Genomic DNA, 21,082 nt, shown 5'->3' with positions numbered 1-21,082 from the left:
CAAAAGCCTTCTCTACAGACTCACTCACTCACTCACTCATAAAGACAGTCTTTGCCGCCATCTATTGGCGAAATAATATATGTAACTTCTGTTGCTGTTCACGTTCCGGGACTATTTTTTCCAGCGGAAGGCAGGCTTTTAGTGATTTTACTTCATGAAAGTTGCATAGACATAGGCGTCGATTTCGGTGGGGACGGTGGGTACGCGTCCCCACCAGATTTCGTCATGAGTCATTTTGTACCCACCACTCTTGGAAACATTGAGGCACGGTCGGATGTACCTAATACAAATAAAACATCTCCAGTTAACTAGCAGAGCATTCATTTAGTTCGCTCTTAAATAAGAGATCTAGCTAAAATGTTTTGTTTTTTAACTCAAGCTGAGCGCTCGTGTCCGCTGCTATCAGTGTCGTGGATACAGTGTTCTCTGTGGCTCGCGCACAGTCTTCACTCGGACGCGCACTTCAATCTATCGCCGTTGCGGAGAGACTCTGTATATATTCATTCCGGTGAAATTACAAAATAAAATGCACACAAACGTGTCCCTGGCTGCTTGATATAGACTGTAACCACTGATGAACATTATTCAGTTTTGAGAGAAAAAAAAACTATACCGAGGGCGGATTAGAACCCGTCACCTCTGACACGCTTGGCAAAAGATCTACCACCAGACCATTTAAAAACTCAAATGAAAATTCGCGGATCGATGCATTTATTTACGGGTTAAACAGGCTGCAGAATTTGTACCCAGCACTTTTGAAAATGCACTTCCGAATGCGTCTCTGTCCCCACCACATTTCAAACCAAACTGACGCCCGTGTGCATAGATACATATTTTTCGGCTTTAATATTTTTATTGTGTGGCAACCGTTTTATAAAAGCAATAAGGTACTCGAGGCAAGTGCTGTATCGTGAATAAGTAACGGCTGAAGGGGTTGCAGGCACTCCGCTTCGCGTCGTGCCTAACAACGCCCTCCAGCCGTTACTTATTCACGATACAGCACAGCCTCTCGTACCTTATTGCTTACTGAAAACAGTTGTGCTGGTTAATTATTTTTTCTTAGAAAACGTAATGCATTTTATTTCAGGATTACTTGATCAATAGAAAGTCCTGAAACAGCATTTGTTTCAAATAGAAATATTTGATATATAATATATAATGGTTATAATAAATATACAAAAATATTATTAAATAGTATTGTAAATATTAATTATTATTATTACTAAATATTGTTAATACTGTAAATATGTATTATTATTATTTATTAATTACTCGATCAATAGAAAGTTCAAAAGAACAGCATTTGTTTAAAATAGAAACATGTCTTCACTGTTACTTCAATTGAATGTGTCCTTGCTGAATAAAATAATTAATTTCTTTACATTTCTTTGTCATTTAAAGTAGTATAGGTACTAATTATAATTGAAAAGGTTTTCAAATAACAACATATCTACACATCCTTTAACTAGGAGACAATATTCATACAGTATACACAATAAAAACCCTACCTGTGGCTCAAGTCTCATCTCTGCCAGGTCGTTAAACACAGTGGTTTGCACTGGTTATAATGAGGTCAACAGCGTCTATAATGTCTGATCGAATCAGCCAGGAGTTAGAGTGCTGATACAGTGTTGACATTAGATTGCGACAGCATGTAAACTGCATGGATATTAGTCCTGTGCATTGACTGGTGGGCATTGTAACGGTCATGTGGATTCTGCATAGGTCAGCAGGTGCATTGCTGAGGGCCAGCGCTGCGCATTGATTGGACAGCTCGCTCATTATGGGATGTGCTGCCGTCAAGACATGCTAGCTTGGTTTGTTCGGAATGTTTGGTGCTATTGTATGAGGATTGCCAGGTTCGCACTGGTCTCCTTTTCTGTTGCATTGCTAACTTTCTCTCTATGCATGACATGGATGACATTCAGGATTGAAAATGGATACATATTGCCGGAAAAAAAAGAGTGATCTAGTTAGAGTAAACAACAACAAAAACAGTGTGTATTAATACACCCACCTTATTTGTTCCAAATCTGCTTGTGTTAAAAGTAATGCCAGCGTTATACATTGCAATTCGCAGTGAACCACATAATCTGCTGCCATTAGATGCCCAGCTGTTTCAACCATTGCATGTGCATTTTCCACTGTGCGCTGAACATTTTTTGCTCCATTTATGATGAATATACAGTACTAGACAGATGCGACAGAAGTGCAGGCACATTTGTTTTGCTGTAAAGTGATGTGCGCTAGTGGGGATGTTACACAGTTTTCAATCATATTCGCTTCAGCTTAGATGCTCTTAGCAGTCCCTTTTACCAGCACGGAAATACTATTGGAGCTAACTGATGGAAATGTCACGTACTGTATAATCTATTGGAGGAAAGGAAATCTGCATCATTTGTAATTCAGCTTTGTTTCTATGCAACTATTTTATAGCAAATATGACGTATAAATAGTAATGGTAATAGGGATTACTTGTTGCTATTAGGTTCTTCTCTCTATTAAACTGGTTATTACAGTATTTTTTTTAAATAAGGAGGCTGTGGTTTGTAGAGCAGGCAATAAAAAATGGTACAAAAAGTGATATTGTACCAATGTTGTGTGTTACAAGATGCATAAATGTAATAATTATGTATAATTACTATAATTATCAGCAAACGTTATGTATCTACAGCTGATAAAAATGACATACTTTAAAGGGAGATCCTTTTTGTGTATGTCCATTTGAAGAAAGCAAGTTAATGGTTATTTTCTTGCCCAATACCGGTATATTATGTTTATATTCTGGAATATTTTCAGTTATTCCGTTTACATCTGCAGCCTCACTCATAAACCAAACCTCCTTGTTTTCCCTAGATGCAACTCTGTGACTCTAGTACGCTCAAGACTATTGAAGTCTGATTCTGTCTTCGCTGTTTGAATTAAAAATGTTCAATAAAGACTTTGAACCTTCTTTGTGCCGTCAGACTGTGAGCTATAACTGATGGCCCAAGGGGGCTGTTCACTCAGGACACGTTCTTACGTTCCATATGTGCTATTTTTTTTAATTGTTCGTGTTTGTAAACAAGCACCATATGGATATCTCACTGTAATTTCAGCATCTTGGAACATTAATGTTGTTTTTAAGACACTACTGTATGTCAAGTTATGTCAGCTAACAATGAACCAATCAGATGAATCTGGAGGCGGGAAAAGTGTACATTAGGAACAGTTTATATGTGTTCAATTTCAATGCATTTCATTTCTTAAGCTACATAAAATAAAATAAGCTTTGAATGCAAAACCCTGTCATTTTTGTTATTATAATGTAAGGAATAATTGACGAAGGGCCGTTTAATTATTAGAAAATAACGCACAACCGAGGTGGTAATAAGGCCATGATGTGAGGCAGAGTATGTGCTTTCCATACATACCATTTCTTAAAATTCAAATTCAAATTTTAAAACTTTTTCCTATTGTTTACTATATTTATTTGCTATATCGTTGTGGGTTTTGGTTATTTTGCTGTTGCAGTCTGTAAGGACCTGTGAAATAACTGAAATCATTTGGCAAACTGTAACGTGGTCAAGACCTGCCTGAACTACTTTAGCCGTGTGTTTCCCTGAAAATAATTGCACACACTTTAGAACATTCGTCAACCAATCAGATTCAAGCATTCAACAGCCCCGTTGAATAAATTTAGTTATACACTACCAACTCATTGATTATGCTTACCACATTTTATAATTATAGTGAAATCATAAAGTTGGGAATGGGAATTATGCAGTGATCAATTTTTTTTTAATTTTTCATCTTCACAAGGTGCATTCCCAGACAGCAACATAGTGTCGGCCCAGATCCGGCCTGCATTTGGTATGCGTTGAATCCACATGTACCAGATGTAGCCCGGATCTGGGCCGACACTATATTGCTGTCTGGGTTCTGGGATGTATCGGAGCAGTTCACATGTATGCTGGACAATGTTTTTTTCCAAATCATCCATTAAAAATCAATTTAAAAAGTAATTGAACATATTGAATTGAAATTGAATGTCATTTTTAAATAGAATTTTCAAAACTAATTTCAAGACTAAAGGTTTATAATTTATAACAAACGTTTATAATTATGAGAAGCTTAAACTAAGTGTGTTGACTGGTTGTCCACATACATTTATGATCTCAGCAACATAGATTATGCAGGTATTATGATTTGTTTGTGAGGCTGTATATTTGTTGGCCAATTAGATATTGGGATAGTTAAACGACTGTGTCGTTTAGATATTGATGTAGTGAGGAACCGAGCTGGTAAAGTACCGAAGCCAAATGTTGGTATCGAGCCAAATACCCTAATGAGTCCATCTTACAAGAGTGTGTCCGTGAAATACAAAGATCCCTTTTTGCTCTTTCTCTCTAGCCTGACTTCGTCATACTCATATTAATGTGAGTCTGATACTGCTCGGGCTTTGATTATGAGGCGTGTCTTAACCAAACCAGGAAAAAAAAAACCTCTGCACTCAATTGGATAGACCTACTACAACCAATCAGAGCAACGCAGTAAGTGTTTTTTTATGAGCTACATAAAGTTGTCAACAGAACTCAACTCCACGCACGCTGGAAGAAGTAGTAAAATAATGAGTGTTGCTTCTTTTACTTGGTCCTCCATGAGTGCGACCAAAGGAGAAACCACAACGACCACAGGGTTTTCATTGCGTCCCATCTTCTTAGCGACCATTAGGGATGTCCCGATCCGATCACGCGATCGGAAATCGGGCCCGATCACGTGGTTTCAGACTCGATCGGAATCGGACGTTACCTCCCGATCAGGACTCGGATATATGTAAATTAGGGGTGTAACGGTACATGTATTCGTAATTATTGAACCGTTTCGGTACGAGGCTTCCGGTTCGGTACGCATACAAACCGAACGATTCCTAGGACCATTTTTCCTGCAGACAAAATCCGCGCTGGCGTGATCACCACAACGTTGCGCAACATCAAATGGCAAACGTAATGAAAGCGGAACGAAAATGCGCTTCTAATTATATTGTGCTTCACGGACCATTTATCAGTTCGGACCAGCAACATCTGTGCAGCGCGAGATCAAGCGACACAGCGCTAAGAGATCCAGTGAAGAAAACATTTGAATTCGCCACTGAAGTAATAACATCGCTGCGAGATCTAGTGAGAAGCATTCACATTTCTCCGCTTATTAACCATAGATCTCTATTAGATCAAACAGCGCTGACGTGGGAACCAGGAGAAACATTGTGTCGTGAATGAACATGGATTTAATGTTGCACTTCAAAACTCAAATATTATATAAATATATATTTAAATGTTATTTTTAATGTGATTACCAAAACATTATTTGTTCATCCTTCAAAGATTACCCCCATTTACAAACCTGAAAGTTTCAAGATGTAGGAAAACTCAAACTTATTTAAAAATAGTTTTTCTTTTACTAAATAGGACATTTCTCTGGCATTTCTTTCTTTTTGCTGTATCGTATCGAACCGAACCGCAAATTTTGTGAACTGTTACACCCCTAATGTATACATGTAATGTTTACATGCCTGCTGGGTATTTTAAGTTGAGGTGCTATTTGTTTTTATATTAGACTTTTTCTATATTTACTGTTGCACTAAAGTCCAAAAGTGAAGATTTTATGTTATTTATTACTTGATTGTTCAAGCTACCTCACAGAAGTGCTCTGTTTGTTAACAGAGTTGTTGAATGTTAAAATAAGGTGAATTAAATAAAAAATAAGGAACATCCTGGATCTGTTTTTTCTCTCTTCTTTATTCTTTTTTTATTTATTATATAAGTATCGGATCGGGACTCGGTATCGGTAGATACTCAAAATCAAATGACTCGGACTCGAGGGCAAAAAAACCTGATCGGGACATCCCTAGCGACCATCGGAGCCAGCTGATAAAATAAACTTTTGCCGAATCCCGTAGGAAGGACGGCAAACACATCTTTCCGATCGACAAATGCCTTGATTGCAGTTCTCTGTTCGTCTTTTAAAATGAATGCGCTGTCGATTTCGTTTACAACAGACGCGATAGCGAAATCTATACATCTCAGTTCTCCAGCTGCAGTCATCTCTGAGGGAAACCAGTTCAACCCAAGCGCTCTTTGGTGATGTGATGTTTACGTAACTGCAGATCATCTGTCCATCATCGTATAAAGCCCGCCCTGGCAATTTGATTGGCCCGACTAATTCTGAACCGATCATAATTACTCCTCTATGGATCGAGTCCAGACCGAACTTCCCGACCAAAAAATGTTGTGGGCGGGGTTCGGGCTGGCATCCAGGCTACTTTCTCTCCCTCTTTTGAGTGTAAATTATTCTTCCTCTGCTCTTTTTTTCTTCCTGCTGTGTTTTGACACTGCCTCTTGTTTTCTTTTTTTTCCACACTGCCCTTCCACTTCTCTTTCCAAGGGCTCCCTCCTGCCCCCCTCCTTCCCTCTCTCTGCAAACAGGCAAACAAACAGCTGCCTTTAGTCCCTGGCTGGTTAGATGTGGTGCCTCCTCCCTCGGCTCAGAATACTCCCTGACAAACACACACGCACATAAACACACACACACACACACACACACACACACACACACACACACACACACACACACACACACACACACACACACACACACACACACACACACACACACACACACACACACACACACATCTGAACTCTGCTGGGAGAACATGCTAACAAATGACCAGTCATGACATAACACCACACTTATCATGCATATTGATCCGCATTGATCAAGCCAGGTCTATCACATGGCTATGAGCTGAACTCGATTAGTGACATATGCAATACGCGCTTGAGTGTGACCGAAAAATTGTCAAGGTTTTTTAAATGGGCAGAAGGAAAAAAAACTTTGAAGCCAACATTTTCCACCAGTATTTCTTTCTCCTGTTTATTTTCATGTTTGTGGATGCAACTGAGTTTTCCTAAGTATGCCAAAATTATAATTCTATTTTATTCTAGTTTTAATTAAAATTAAATAATAATAATAATAACAATAACAATAACAATAATAATAATAATAATAAATAACAATATTACTAATAATTATGGTTTTTAAGGTGATATTGTCCTTTTTGAAAAAATATTTTTGTCGATTTTAAAAAAACCTTGAAAAAGTAATAATAATAATAATAATAATACATAATAATAAACTATTTAATAAATAATAATAGTAAATATTTATTATAATCATTAATAATAACAATTGCTAATATATATATAAATATTTTAATAATTAAAACATTTTATAATTTTGATTATTAAAATATTTTGATTATATATATATATATATATATATATATATATATTAGCAATTGTTATTATTAATGATTATAATACATATTTACTATTATTATTAATTTAATAGTATTAATATTGCAAATATCAATTATTACTATTTAATTAGTAAATATTAATACTGTTAATGTGTATTATTATTAATAATAATTATTAAAACATATAATTATTAATAATAATATATTTGTATTAAGTAATATTAATTATTTTATTTTTATTTCATTGTATTTTACTTACTTATTGCCTTTACTATTGTTTATCTCTACTGACAGCAACCGTACCCAAAGATACCTGCGAACCACCAGCTTAGGACCCCTACAGTCTCAGGACTTTTTAAAAAACTACTTAGCTAAGTTATCCAAGATTTGGCTGACATCTGCAGACATTTTTTTAAGCAGCTTTTCCCACAAATACAACAGGATAGAAACAAACGCAGTAAAAAAAAAAAAAGCGTTCAGTAGGAGTGTGGCTATTAAGTCTATCTGGGAGTTCTATTGAACGTCTGTGAGTTATTATTATTATTAACGTCTGCAAGCTATTATATTCAACATTCTCTTCCGTTCCCCCCGTCACCTGCACAACTCTGTTCAGCTTGACTTCCCTTCTCCGGCTCACGCGGGGAGCTGACTGACAGGATGTGAACGGAATGATGCATGACTGACATTTCGTATCCCGTCGAGCGAGTTCTTCCATTTCGTTTCCAAATGAACGTTTTCAAGGAATTTCACTCAAACCAAATCACTGTGGAATTCCACATACAAATTTGTATTAGGGATACGGCACAGAAGTGGTTTAGCACACAGTTCCGTACAGCTCACATACACATTATACACACCGCAGTTTCATAACTTCCCACACAAAATGCAAAATTATGAGCTATAGTTGATTATTCAGCCGGCGGCAGATGGCAACACCCTTTTATGTGATGATCAGTGAAACGATTCTGGCTTTCCCTTTAGCTGTTAAATCGGCATCAAACGGCATCCTAGTTTGGGGGAAAAAATACCACAGCAGGAGAAGCCTTGTGTCTTGTTAAATATGTTGGATAACCGGAGCTGTTTTAGACCGCTCAGAAGCGGCAAAAAGGCGCTTTTAATTGGGGAACGTCTTGGCCTGGATGGATTGTGATATTAAGCAATCACACAGTGGTATTGTGTTGGCGACAGAAGTGGGTGTGAAGCTGTTTCGAAAAGCTTTCGCTGGCAGAGCCTCTTTTGACAGCAATACCCCTAGTAAATTGCCCCCGCGTCTCAACGCTCCATTGATTGAGCTATTTTAGCCTTTCACAGCTGTAAACCGACGCAACCCCCCCTCCCACCCCCCTCCCTCGCCGAGTCGATAGACATGATCCAAAGACAGCAGCCAAACAATCCGCTATCTGTCCAGACGGACCCATTCGGCTAATTTAACATGCACTCAATTTATGAAAAAGAGCGTTCATTGATTTTTCCATTCATATGCACTTGTTGATCAAGACATTCCATTGTGCTCCATGATCATTCCGACGGCTCCCGATCAGTGCCGTATGAGGTGCAAAAAGGGAAGAGGGAACGCGGCGCACACTCCTCCTCTCCTGGTTCCAGATGTAGCTGGGTTTGCTCGCATAAAAGCCTTGATGCCTGGCGCCTGCAGTTACAGGCTGCTGCATTCATCCACACATTCAGAACAGCACTTCACGACACAAAGGCCGCGACTCAGATGCAGTCTCGAAAAGGGACGCCCAGTTCCTGCAGCTTTTGTGCCTTTTCACAACAACTAGGACAGTTGCGAAAGCATCCACACAAACTCTTTTCTATATTTCCCTCTGTCTCCCCCAGTGGGTTGCGAAAAAAACCCATTCATACAGCAATGAGCATTCTTATAATGCAATGACTGTCAACACATAATGAACTAACAGAAGAAAGACCAAGTCTGTTGCAACTAATCAGACATAAAATATTTGCAAACATTTTTTTTTTTTGCACCAAAACTATTTACACTGATTTTGCCACTCTATTAAATAGTTTGACTACCCTTAATTAATTGTTTTTACTTCAAACAACTACAAAAATCCCCAGAGACTAAAAAAAGAAACAAACAAATGGATCATTGCAATGCGATGCTTTTTACAAAAATGTATTGTTTCGCTTAAAACTATGACCTTGAACAGGCTTTTACTCCACCGATTAAAAACGAAACAAACCAAAAAAAAAACAGTTACACTTTATTTTAAGGTGTTCTTGTTACAGAGTACTTATTTGTGTAATTAAAATGTAACAATGTCACAAAATTACAAAGTAATAATAATTATCAACGTGTACTTGCAATAGAGTTACTTTTAGGGTTTGGTTTAAAGGGGTGGTTGATTATGATTTCACTTTCCTAACTTTAGTTAGTGTGTAATGTTGCTGTTTGAGCATAAACAGCATCTGCAAAGGAAGATATTTGCTTTTAAAGAAATCGTTTTTTTAAGGACTACAACAAACCGCTGGTAGGGACTACACGACAATCCTCCCGGGTTAGTTTACATAAACCCCGCCCCCGGGAACGCAATTTATAGATTATCGTGACAGAATATGCTAATCAACAATGACTAGTAACTCTACATCAGCTACATAAATTCATCAACTAACCATTCACAAATGTCCTGTTCTTGAGTCTCTCCATTGTCTGACTCCGGTTTTGAATATAAAAGGCTAAAAGTTTTTGAAATTTTCAGTGCATGTCTGTGTAAGGTAAAAGGACACGAGCTCTTGAAGCTCCGCCCTCTGTGTGTGCCGGGAGCTTCAGCTCATTTGCATTTAAAGGGACACACAAAAACATTGCGTTTTTGCTCACCCTCAAAAAGTAACAATTTTAACATGCTAAATAAACATTAGGGGTGTAACGATACACGTATTCGTATTGAACCGTTTGGTACGAGGCTTTCGGTTCGGTTTTCGGTATGCATTTTTGAACCGTTGGACCATTTTTCCTGCCGACCAAAATTTCGTTATTTCAAATGTAGGCGCCTCACGCAAGCGTGGCAAGCGTGGCAAGCGCGCTCATAATGTAAGAGACGCTGGCGTGACCACAACATTGCCCAACATCAAATGGCAAATGTAATGTAAGCGGAACGAAACCACTCATTATTGTGTGGTTGACGGACCGTTTATCAGTTTGGACCAATGCAGCGCGAGCCGATCATAATCATCAGCACTGTTACTACACAGCCAAATCCAGTAAAGAAAGCATTTGAATTCGCCACTGAAAGAATAACATTGCTGCGAGATCTAGTGAGAAACATGCGCATTTCTCCGTTATTAACGGATCAAACAGCGCTGACGTGGAAACCAGGAAGAAACATTGTGCCATGAATGAACTATCCAGTGTCCACAGATCAGCAACATTCACCATGGATTTACTGTAGTAACACTACTAACTGTAACCATGGAAGTTTGGCAGGAATAGTAGGCTTTAATGCTTTCAAGTAACATCACGTCGGTTTTATTTTGACATTATGAATACAATTGCTGCCCTCAAATGTTAATCTGAACTAAAATAAACCTTTGTTTATAACTACTACAATATTACATTTAATTTTGTCCAAGGAGCTGTTTTGTTTTATAAGCTCCTAAGAAAAGTCAAGTATAGCTCCATCATTGCTCAAAGTTAAAAAATATCATACTTTATGATGTTAGTTTTAATAAAAATATAATTAAAAAAATTAAATCAAGGAAATTTCTCTGGCATTCTTTCTTTTTGCTGTGTCGGAAACCGAACCGAACCGAACCGAACCGTGACACAAGTGTATCGTATCGAACCGAACCGTGAATTTTGTGAACCGTTACACCCCTAATAAACATATATGTGGGGTATATTGAGCTAAAACTTCACATACACACTCTGGGGACATCAAATACTTATTTTACATCTTGTGAAAAGGGCATTAAACCACCCCTTTAAAGATGAACTGAACTGAAATTTGAAAAACGGTGATATAACAGATCTATTTTATTGATTATCATTGGTACAATTATTAAAATGGCAGAATTTGTTAAAAGGGATAAAACTGTACGTTGAAAATGTTGTTTTTGTTACATGGGCGCCGCCATCTTGGATTTCAACATTCGGCTACGTCACTGGCATGGTAGGCTACTCGTTCCCAACCAACACCAGCAGAGCAGCCATAGCATGTAAATACCCAGGTGAAAAAAAAGTGTACTTGAGTGCACTAAAAAAACACTTAAATACAAGAAAGTATATTTGTAGTATATTCTTACTTTTTGTGCTAAAGAAAACTGTAAAAATTATGCACTATAAATACACTAATTAAAAGCATATTTTTACTTAAGTAGTACTTAAGTGTAATTGCGAAAGTATATTAAATAACATTGATATTTTAAATGTATTTTTAGTGCAATTTTTTAGCATTTTAATATATTTCTAACAAGTGTACTAGAAGTGCATTGGTAATAAATATATGCTTAATTACACTTTTAAGAAATATGCTAAACACAAGCATAATTTTAATATATATTCAAACAAATGCACTATAAGTACATTGGTATTAAATATATGCTTAATTATACTTTTAAGAAATATGCTAAACACAAGCATAATTTTAATATATATTCAAACAAATGCACTAAGTACATTGGTATTAAATATATGATTAATTATACTTTTAAGAAATATGCTAAACACAAGCATAATTTTAATATATTTCTAACAAATGCAATATAAGTACATTGGTATTCAATATATGCTTAATTATACTTTTAAGAAATATGCTAAACACAAGCATAATTTTAATATATTTCTAACAAATGCACTATAAGTACATTGGCAATAAGTATATGATTAATTATACTTTTAAGAAATATGCTAAACACAAGCATAATTTTAATATATTTCTAACAAATGCACTATAAGTACATTGGCAATAAGTATATGATTAATTATACTTTTAAGAAATATGCTAAACACAAGCATAATTTTAATATATTTCTAACAAATGCACTATAAGTACATTGGTAATAAATATATGCTTAATTATACTTTTAAGAAATATGCTAAACACAAGCATAATTTTGATATATTTCTAACAAATGCACTAATAAATATATGCTTAATTATACTTTTAAGAAATATGCTAAACACAAGCATAATTTTAATATATTTCTAACAAATGCACTAATAAATATATGCTTAATTATACTTTTAAGAAATATGCTAAATCATACAATTTTTGTGAAGTTTTATTGTATTTAAAGAAAACATACTTATGTTGCTCTTTGTGTAAGAACATAGCAAAATGGTTAAGCTTTTAGTATGTTTAAAGTACTTTTTAAACACTTAGGCCTACTGCAGTATATTTTAATATTTATATATTTACAATTTTAATATTTTGGGGGGAAATTACATTTATAATGTACCAACTTATAATGTATTATAAACATTTGTCAACTATTATTAAGCATTGCAATAAGCCTACTTAAAATTAATATTGTTCACTTTCACTTGATTAAAGGCTACTTAAAAGGCTGTTGTCCATTACGATACATTTATACTACTGAAATTCCCACAAGGATTTTAACATCATATTATTTGAAATGCATCATAGATACATTTTCCAAAGATGTTTAAATGTTTTCATAAAAGATGTTGTACTTGTTTAAATTTGAACAATATGCATAACACCTGTGACTAGTCCTGATTGGTTCCAGAGCCGTTGAACGGCTGTGATTGGTTCTTATGATTATGAGCTCATTTCACTCGAGCTTCAGTTCCTGTGCGTATATGTTCCTTGAATGTGATTAGATTTAGAAGTCTACATTTAAACTGTTAAAGTATAATAGCGATCGTGTTTGTTGAGAGGACTTGGAGGAAACCACGCGATTCATATGTAGGTGATGCTTTTTTGCGATTAACTTTTTCAAACGTGAACAGTTTTGGTGAATCGTTTATCGGAGGGATATACATCTCTCGGGTTTCATTACAATATCTCAGTTTTTCTTTCGAAGATTAACGGAATTCTTTAGTAATGTAGCCATCCTTTACATTACAAATCAGATATGATGACACACGGACTGTGAAAAGGGTTTCTTAGCCAATATTTGCCTTTATTACCCCTTGTTAGAAAATGCAACAACGAAAGGTTTGTGTCGTGGAAAAAAAACACTGTTAAGTTATATTTTGTTGTTGTTGTTTTTTTGTTTTTGTTTTCCTAAAGTTTGTTTGGGAAAGGATTGTAAAATTTAAAAAAGAAAAGAAAATCGTGTTTTGTTCATATTTAAGATACGTAGGCCTACTGTATGCTGTAGTTTAATAATTTTAGTTTAAGCTTGCCACTTGTGTTCTTTTCCCCCCGCCTCTACTATAAGGTCTGTTTGGACTTGTTCGTGAATAACGTCTCAAAAAATTAAAGTGTTTTTCAAGAAAGCGATGCTGTTTGTTTGTACATTACATAGCCTACCTGTGCTGTATTGTGTGGTATCCTTTTAACTATGGGTGTTTACATTTACATGAATTACATTTACTTTTATCAAATATAATTTTTAGCATAAATGAGGCAGAAAATGCTACTGATAACACAGTAATAGTGTACTTGACTACTTTTTAAATAAACCATTATTTAATTGTTTTATAAAGGTACTGTTAACATAGTTAAAATATATTTGAAATCAATTATTTACTATATAAAAAATATGTGAGCAATACATAAATATGATTTGTATATATTATATATTCTTATATTTTAAATAATTTATAAGTGTATTTAAAAATGCATTAAAGATAGGTTCAATTGTACTAAAAGGGATAAAAAAAAAAAAATTAAAGCTGAAATAGTATGTTAAAAGCATATTTTAGTTAATCTTCAGTGTGTCAAAATAGCACAGTTGAGTACACTTAGTTGATCTTAAGTTTATCTTAAGAAGTACTAAAGTTAAGCTTTTAGTATATTAAGTACAAAATTAGTGCGCGAAAATAGAGCACTTTAAGTACATTATGGAAGTGTACTAAGTGCACTTAAATAATGTAATTTAGTGTACATTTTTTGACAAAGAAATACACCTTAAGTATAATATATATGTATTTATAATATATCATTATTATATTTTAAATAATTTATTAGTACAATTAAAATGCATTAAAAATGGGTTTTAGATATACTAAAAGTGGTAACAAAATACTTTTTTTTAAAGGTTGAAATAGTATATTAAAAATATATTTAAGTTCATCTTCAGTGTGTCAAAATAGCACAGTTGAGTACACTTAGTTGAGCTTAAGTTTATCTTAAGAAGTACTAAAGTTAAGCTTTTAGTATATTAAGTACAAAATTAGTGCGCGAAAATAGAGCACTTTAAGTACATTATGGAAGTGTACTAAGTGCACTTAAATAATGTAATTTAGTGTACTTTTTTTGACAAAGAAATACACCTTAAGTATAATATATATGTATTTATAATATATCATTATTATATTTTAAATAATTTATTAGTACAATTAAAATGCATTAAAAATGGGTTTTAGATATACTAAAAGTGGTAACAAAATGCATTTTTTTTTAAAGGTTGAAATAGTATATTAAAAATATATTTAAGTTCATCTTCAGTGTGTGTCAAAATAGCACAGTTGAGTACACTTAGTTGAGCTTAAGTTTATCTTAAGAAGTACTAAAGTTAAGCTTTTAGTATATTAAGTACAAAATTAGTGCGCGAAAATAGAGCACTTTAAGTACATTATGGAAGTGTACTAAGTGCACTTAAATAATGTAATTTAGTGTACTTTTTTTGACAAAGAAATACACCTTAAGTATAATATATATGTATTTATAATATATCATTATTATATTTTAAATAATTTATTAGTACAATTAAAATGCATTAAAAATGGGTTTTAGATATACTAAAAGTGGTAACAAAATGCATTTTTTTTAAAGGTTGAAATAGTATATTAAAAATATATTTAAGTTCATCTTCAGTGTGTGTCAAAATAGCACAGTTGAGTACACTTAGTTGAGCTTAAGTTTATCTTAAGAAGTACTAAAGTTAAGCTTTTAGTATATTAAGTACAAAATTAGTGCGCGAAAATAGAGCACTTTAAGTACATTATGGAAGTGTACTAAGTGCACTTAAATAAAATGTATTTTAGTGAACTTTTTTTTCACCTGGGTAGTCTGAGGCTAGCTGACATGGCTGGGGAAACAGAAACCAACAGGTCTAGGGGGGGTTCATACTGTATTGCCCCTGGCTGTAGTAATGAATTGTATAGGGCTAAGGCAGCTGGGGTTACGATACATTTTCACAGGCTACCTTTGACAAGGAAACCAGCCCTCAAGTCAAGGCTAGCTGCCTTTAACTGTCTAGCCCTCCGACAGCCCCTGGATTTCGAGTCTGTAGTGAGCATTTTTTAGTGACAGACTATTTAGTAGGCCTGTCGCGATAGTCAATAAATAAATTAATCGCACGATAAAAAAATTAGCTAGATAATTTTTCCGGCCGCGATAATTTCCATTTGCATGCTTGTTTGTTTTCCTCGTCTCTCTCTCTCTCTAGCAAAGAGACTGGATGACAACTCTCGGTTCCTTAGCGTAGGAAGAGTGAACTAGAGCTTATTCTGCCCGAGCGATATTTCCCGACACTATCCTTGAGACGTGCACTCCCAACGCAATAGAGTGCGGCCGCGCGGGACTAGATCTGATGGCCGAGACACCGAGTGCGAGCGCGGGCGGTTATGCACTCACTCTGTGTGTGCGGGTTATAAATAAAACGATTCGCGGGGCTCCGGCGAACTAGAAATATCTATGAATAAAAAATAATAGATTTTTATTCATCTGTTGCAGAAAAGCAACAAGAACAACTAAAACAAAATAGAAACGATTTACAAGCCAGAGTTTCTATTCATAACATTCTATTCATAACAACGCTTTAACATCGCGTCGAGTGATGTAGCCAATCACAGTTATATGTTTTGCTTCTGATCGGCCATTGCGTTCAAGAAATCATTTAAGATAGACATTTTTTGTAACAGAGCCTGTTGTTCTCTGCAACAGATTGACTCCGGTGCAGTGTCCATGCTCCGGCAGCTCACACACCCACCAGTCACTTCGCCCATACGATCCTGTGCTGTAGGCTATGTGGAGCCTGAAACTGATCCTCCATGTGGTGGTGGTAGTCAGAAACTACTGGACTGTCCCTCACAGGTTCAAATGCGTAACCCATGCCGTTAAAAGTGCTCATTTTCGTCTGTGTATTAGGACCTGCAGCTGTTGCCTATGCACCTTTGCGTGTCCTACCATGCCAGTGACGTCATCGAAACTGCCAGCGTAACAAGCGCAATTTTTGTGTTGCTTAAAAAAAGCTATATTGATATTTTTAATAATTTTTTTTAGTGTAATTTACTTTTAATTGTCATAAACAACACGTTATCAACGTCGATTTTTTTCAGTTCAGTTCATCTTTAAGGTTAGTTGCATGTAATCATGCATCATTTATTAAGTGTTACCAAAAGTATTAGAGTAAAATAGTTTCTACGATTGAAGCTTACACACACACACACACACACACACACACACACATTAGATAGATAGATAGATAGATAGATAGATAGATAGATAGATAGATAGATAGATAGATAGATAGATAGATAGATAGATAGATAGATAGATAGATAGATAGATAGATAGATAGATAGATAGATAGATAGATAGATAGAATAGATATGTAATGTGCAGTGTCTTAAAATAAAGTGTTAGCATATACAGTATAATGTGTAATGCCTTAAAGGGTTTGTTCACCCAAAAATTATCCCATAATTTACTCACCCTCAAACCATCCAATATGACTTTCTTCTTTCAGCCAAAAACAATCAGAGTTATATTAAAAATGATCCTAGCTCTTTCAAGCTTTATAATGGGAGTGAATGGTGCCTGAGATGAACCCCCAAAAAGTGCATCCATCCATCATAAAAGTGATCCATGCGGCTCCAGGGAGTTCATAAAGTCCTTCTGAAGTGGTGGGTTTTTATAAGAAAAATATCCATATGTATAACTTTAAAACCTTTTTTTTTTTTAACCTGAGTTTTTATAATCATAATCGAAACTATAATCACAGCCTGATGATGATTTATTCATGTTTGCTTTAGCTACTTTTCAAAACAATACCCAGAATTCTGCAGTCAACATGGACCTCAGAGGACACTCCCTCTGAATGGGCCTTACAGGAAGCTACAAGCAGCAAAAATCTTACAGTACTGGATGATTGACAGCATAACAATACCCTAACCCTGTGGGTTCCCAGAGAGCAAGAGATACAGAGATACAGACAGAACAGAAGGAGACAGGGGTCTGAATCTGTTATAAAAAGAAGAGAAAAAAAACCCCAGAAAAAGCAAGGGCCTTGTGCACTCATGAGACGCCGGTGCACTGAACAAGAGAAAATGAAAATTATATGTCCTCTCAGCAGCTGGCCTGGACCATCTGCACACACCTTTGCTTAATGCAGCTAAGTGCACTAGAAAACTGAGAGACGGTACGATTCAAAGGAGCGTTAAATGCCGTGAACAAGCTCTCTACGTAACGTTCAAACCAGAAGGTCAAACCAGGATATTGTGCAAGTCCCGGGTTCTCCCCATTTTTGTGCATTTAAACACAAAACAAATATAACGGAGGGGGGAATGTCAAACTGTTGGATGCTATGGGTTGGGTGCTATAGTGGAAAGCTTCGCCACTGAATAAACATCAACCAAACCTGCTGTCGCCCAAACATTTTAAAATATTGTGAGACAAACCTCACTGAAAAAAAAACAGCAACAACAAAAAACTCGAAATGATTTTCACTCAGAAATTTCACAAATAACTACAAAGCAATTAACACAGATTTAAACGTGTGAAATAGTTTTTTTCTTGTAAAAACGTATTCCAATAATCTTTACTTTAATTACAAAAAAAAAAGATTTTACTCCATAATCATTTTTTAACAGTGCTTCACATAATTAATTAATTAAAAATAAATAAATATTCTCACACTTTTCGGCAAATACATTTACATGACTTTTCTATTCACTGGATATGAATTACAATATATAGTGATAGCACTATAACATATTTTAGTGCTAAGAGCAACTAATGCACATCCAGAACAAACATTTACATAGTTCCTTCCAATGAGCAAATTGTCCTTTAAACAATTTACTTTGCACATCCCTCGCTGTTCTCTTCTTTTACATTGTGGGGGATACAAAAACAAATCATTGTTGGAAGCTTGACCATCACAGCCGTTGTTTCAAGGCACGGTAAAATGGGCTAACAAATCATGCATCTGACAATAATGTTGCTATGACTGAATCCCTATGTGGATCCATATGTCAAATCCAGACCATTGCCGTGAAAGCTCTGCCAAAATAAAGATGACACAGATGCGGCCAATCTATCAAATCCTTTTCGTCATACACATGAAATGCTGGGCCACTTTTGGCAAAAGCAAAGGAGAAGCGACTCAAATAAATTCCTCCGATGATTACTGCCACAATATAAAAATGAGAGCTATCATTAATATTGTGCTAATGCTTGACTATAATTCATCTGCTCGGAGCTTAGAATAATTGTTCTGACACTCGGACAGAGACGCATAAATCCTTCGCTCTGTTCTGACTGAGAGAGTGTTTGGCAGTGAACCAGTCCTAGAGCAGAGAACTGGCATTTTATACCTAAACCAACATTAAAAGGCTTCTGCTCGCACTGAGGCGTGACGTTTAAAATGGAACCTGCTGCTTTGAGGAGATTCAACTTTGGTCCACTCGTGTCCATTTACCTAAATGTCACCCAGCATCAGGAAGCAATGAGCTTTTCTGCATAGACTAGACTACTATTTAACATTACGTGTCCATAGATGCTTGTGATTCACCTTTATGTGATGTAAATGTAGTGTAGTGACATTAATACTCACATTACAGCTCACGTAGGCCTGTACGTTCAAGACATGCAAAGGTCGAGAACTGGATGATTTTCTATGTAGCCTAACATTAGAGTGCTCTAATTCGAGGTTTCATGCAGGCCTATAGCATATAACGAGATATTAATGGTAAAATGTGCGTTTTTAAGATAGAAATGTGATAGATGATATGTGATAGAGGAATCAGAAGCATATGCTCTTTCTGAATCTCTGTATGGCTGCAGACTGGCTTTATCATGATATCTCATTACATCCATTCAAAATGCTCAAAGACAACTTTTATTATTATTATATGTTGGTGAATGGTGCAGGTTCACTCTAAAGTGCCTGTCCAATGTGTCCGATTAAAAACAACATAAAACACAAAAACGTCTCAAAATGTTATAATTTAAAATAATATTTGTAGCAACTTCGCAAAGTGTTTGTTCGGTAATAGCTCGTTTTGCAAACCTACATGCTATTTATAAACTGTAAAGGTGGGTATATAGTTGAACCAAAGTGTCAAATTTGACAATTTGTTGGATATGAATGACACGCGCATATTTAAATTATCATTACGCACGAGCTTTTATTTGTGTCTGACGCATCATGGGTGCGCGTGTCCACATAAGCATACAATATCAATAAAACACCAATAAATAAACCTCGTTAAATGCCAGAGGCGGCAATAAATGCCCGTTCTCGATCCTCCTGCAGCATATCCAAAATCATAAACCTCGGGTTCATACCTTTCTGCGTTTCCTCCTGTTCTTCAGTGAATCTCATTCATTCTTCAGCCCCTTCGGTCGTTTATCTGTCGTTTTCTCCTTCTTCGTGCGGATGCATGCAGATTAAAAGCGAATAGCCCGAATGGAGCAGTCCAGAGAATCAACGAAGGGAGAAAATTCGTGATAAAGACGTACAAAACGACGAAAAACAATCCGACATGTTAAGTCAAATAGGCTCAAACGACCGGACTCACGTCAGAATCATAACAAAACAACAGCGCGCGCTGTTTGATACACGACTCACTGATAATAAGTCCACATGAGACGCGAATGAGCGAAGAAAATATCGTCCGCAGTCCCGTTTTCAGCAGTGAACATAACGTGAAACGTCTCCCCAAATCCTAGAAGGAAAACAAGGACACGCAGAAATGTCAGGAGTGGACGGAGGGAAGCCAGTGAGTGTTCATATCGGAGTCCTCGTCGTATTTAACACACACATTAGAGCAGAAATGAAAGGTTGTGGTGTCGACCCATGTGTCCTCCCGCCTCGAAACCAGCGGTCGCTCTGACTCCCTCCGTCTGAAGACACGCAATGTCGATTTATCTCTCTCACGGCACACTGACTTCTTATCCGACTCCCATCTAAATTAATAAACCATACCCAGGTTTATTAATTTGCACCGTGCGTGACCGTACGCGAAATGACAATGTATTATTGATCGGTCTCGGTGACTGATTCATTGACTGATTCAACCTCGGATCTGGTAAATAATTAAAGACTTGCTTATTTGCAGCTGATTTTTAAAGGCTGCTATTTAAACTAATACTGTAGCTGCATGTTGTGCATATGAAGGTGCCCTGACTGAAGTCCGCTGTCCAGCATGCTGGGGTGATATTGTGCAATTATTCAGATGGCTTTCGGTGTGGGACGCCTCTCAGTTGAGCTTTCACTGTTTAGGAGTGTATTAAAATGGGGCGTGGTCTATGCGGGGGCGGGGTGATTACATTTTGAGCGTATATTAAAGGGGCGTTGCTTGTGCCGGGGGAGTGGTTTATGACAGGTGATAATTGTAATCCAAACAGACTGACTAATATCTAACCAAAAAACTAATATTTCCATGTATGCCTGCACCTTTTC

General features: G+C 36.0%; 1 protein-coding gene across 2 annotated transcripts in view; it reads right to left on the bottom strand.

The window, feature by feature from the left end:
• The window catches only part of adgrl1a (adhesion G protein-coupled receptor L1a), a 195,112-nt gene extending 174,331 nt beyond the window's left edge, over window positions 1-20,781 (bottom strand). The window contains exon 1 of one of the 2 annotated variants that reach the window (XM_056232578.1): window positions 19,966-20,781. The gene's annotated coding sequence lies outside the window, so the exon portion shown is untranslated. The remainder of the gene's footprint in view (window positions 1-19,965) is intronic. The other variant, XM_056232568.1, reaches the window with a different exon arrangement.
• Window positions 20,782-21,082: the final 301 nt, after the last annotated feature.

Source organism: Rhinichthys klamathensis, unplaced genomic scaffold, assembly GCF_029890125.1.
Source record: "Rhinichthys klamathensis goyatoka isolate OS25496 unplaced genomic scaffold, OSU_Roscu_1.1 h1tg000015l_1, whole genome shotgun sequence".
Lineage (NCBI taxonomy): Eukaryota > Metazoa > Chordata > Actinopteri > Cypriniformes > Leuciscidae > Rhinichthys > Rhinichthys klamathensis.
Note: the sequence above shows the minus strand (reverse complement) of the source record. Positions and strands in the feature narration are given on the sequence as shown.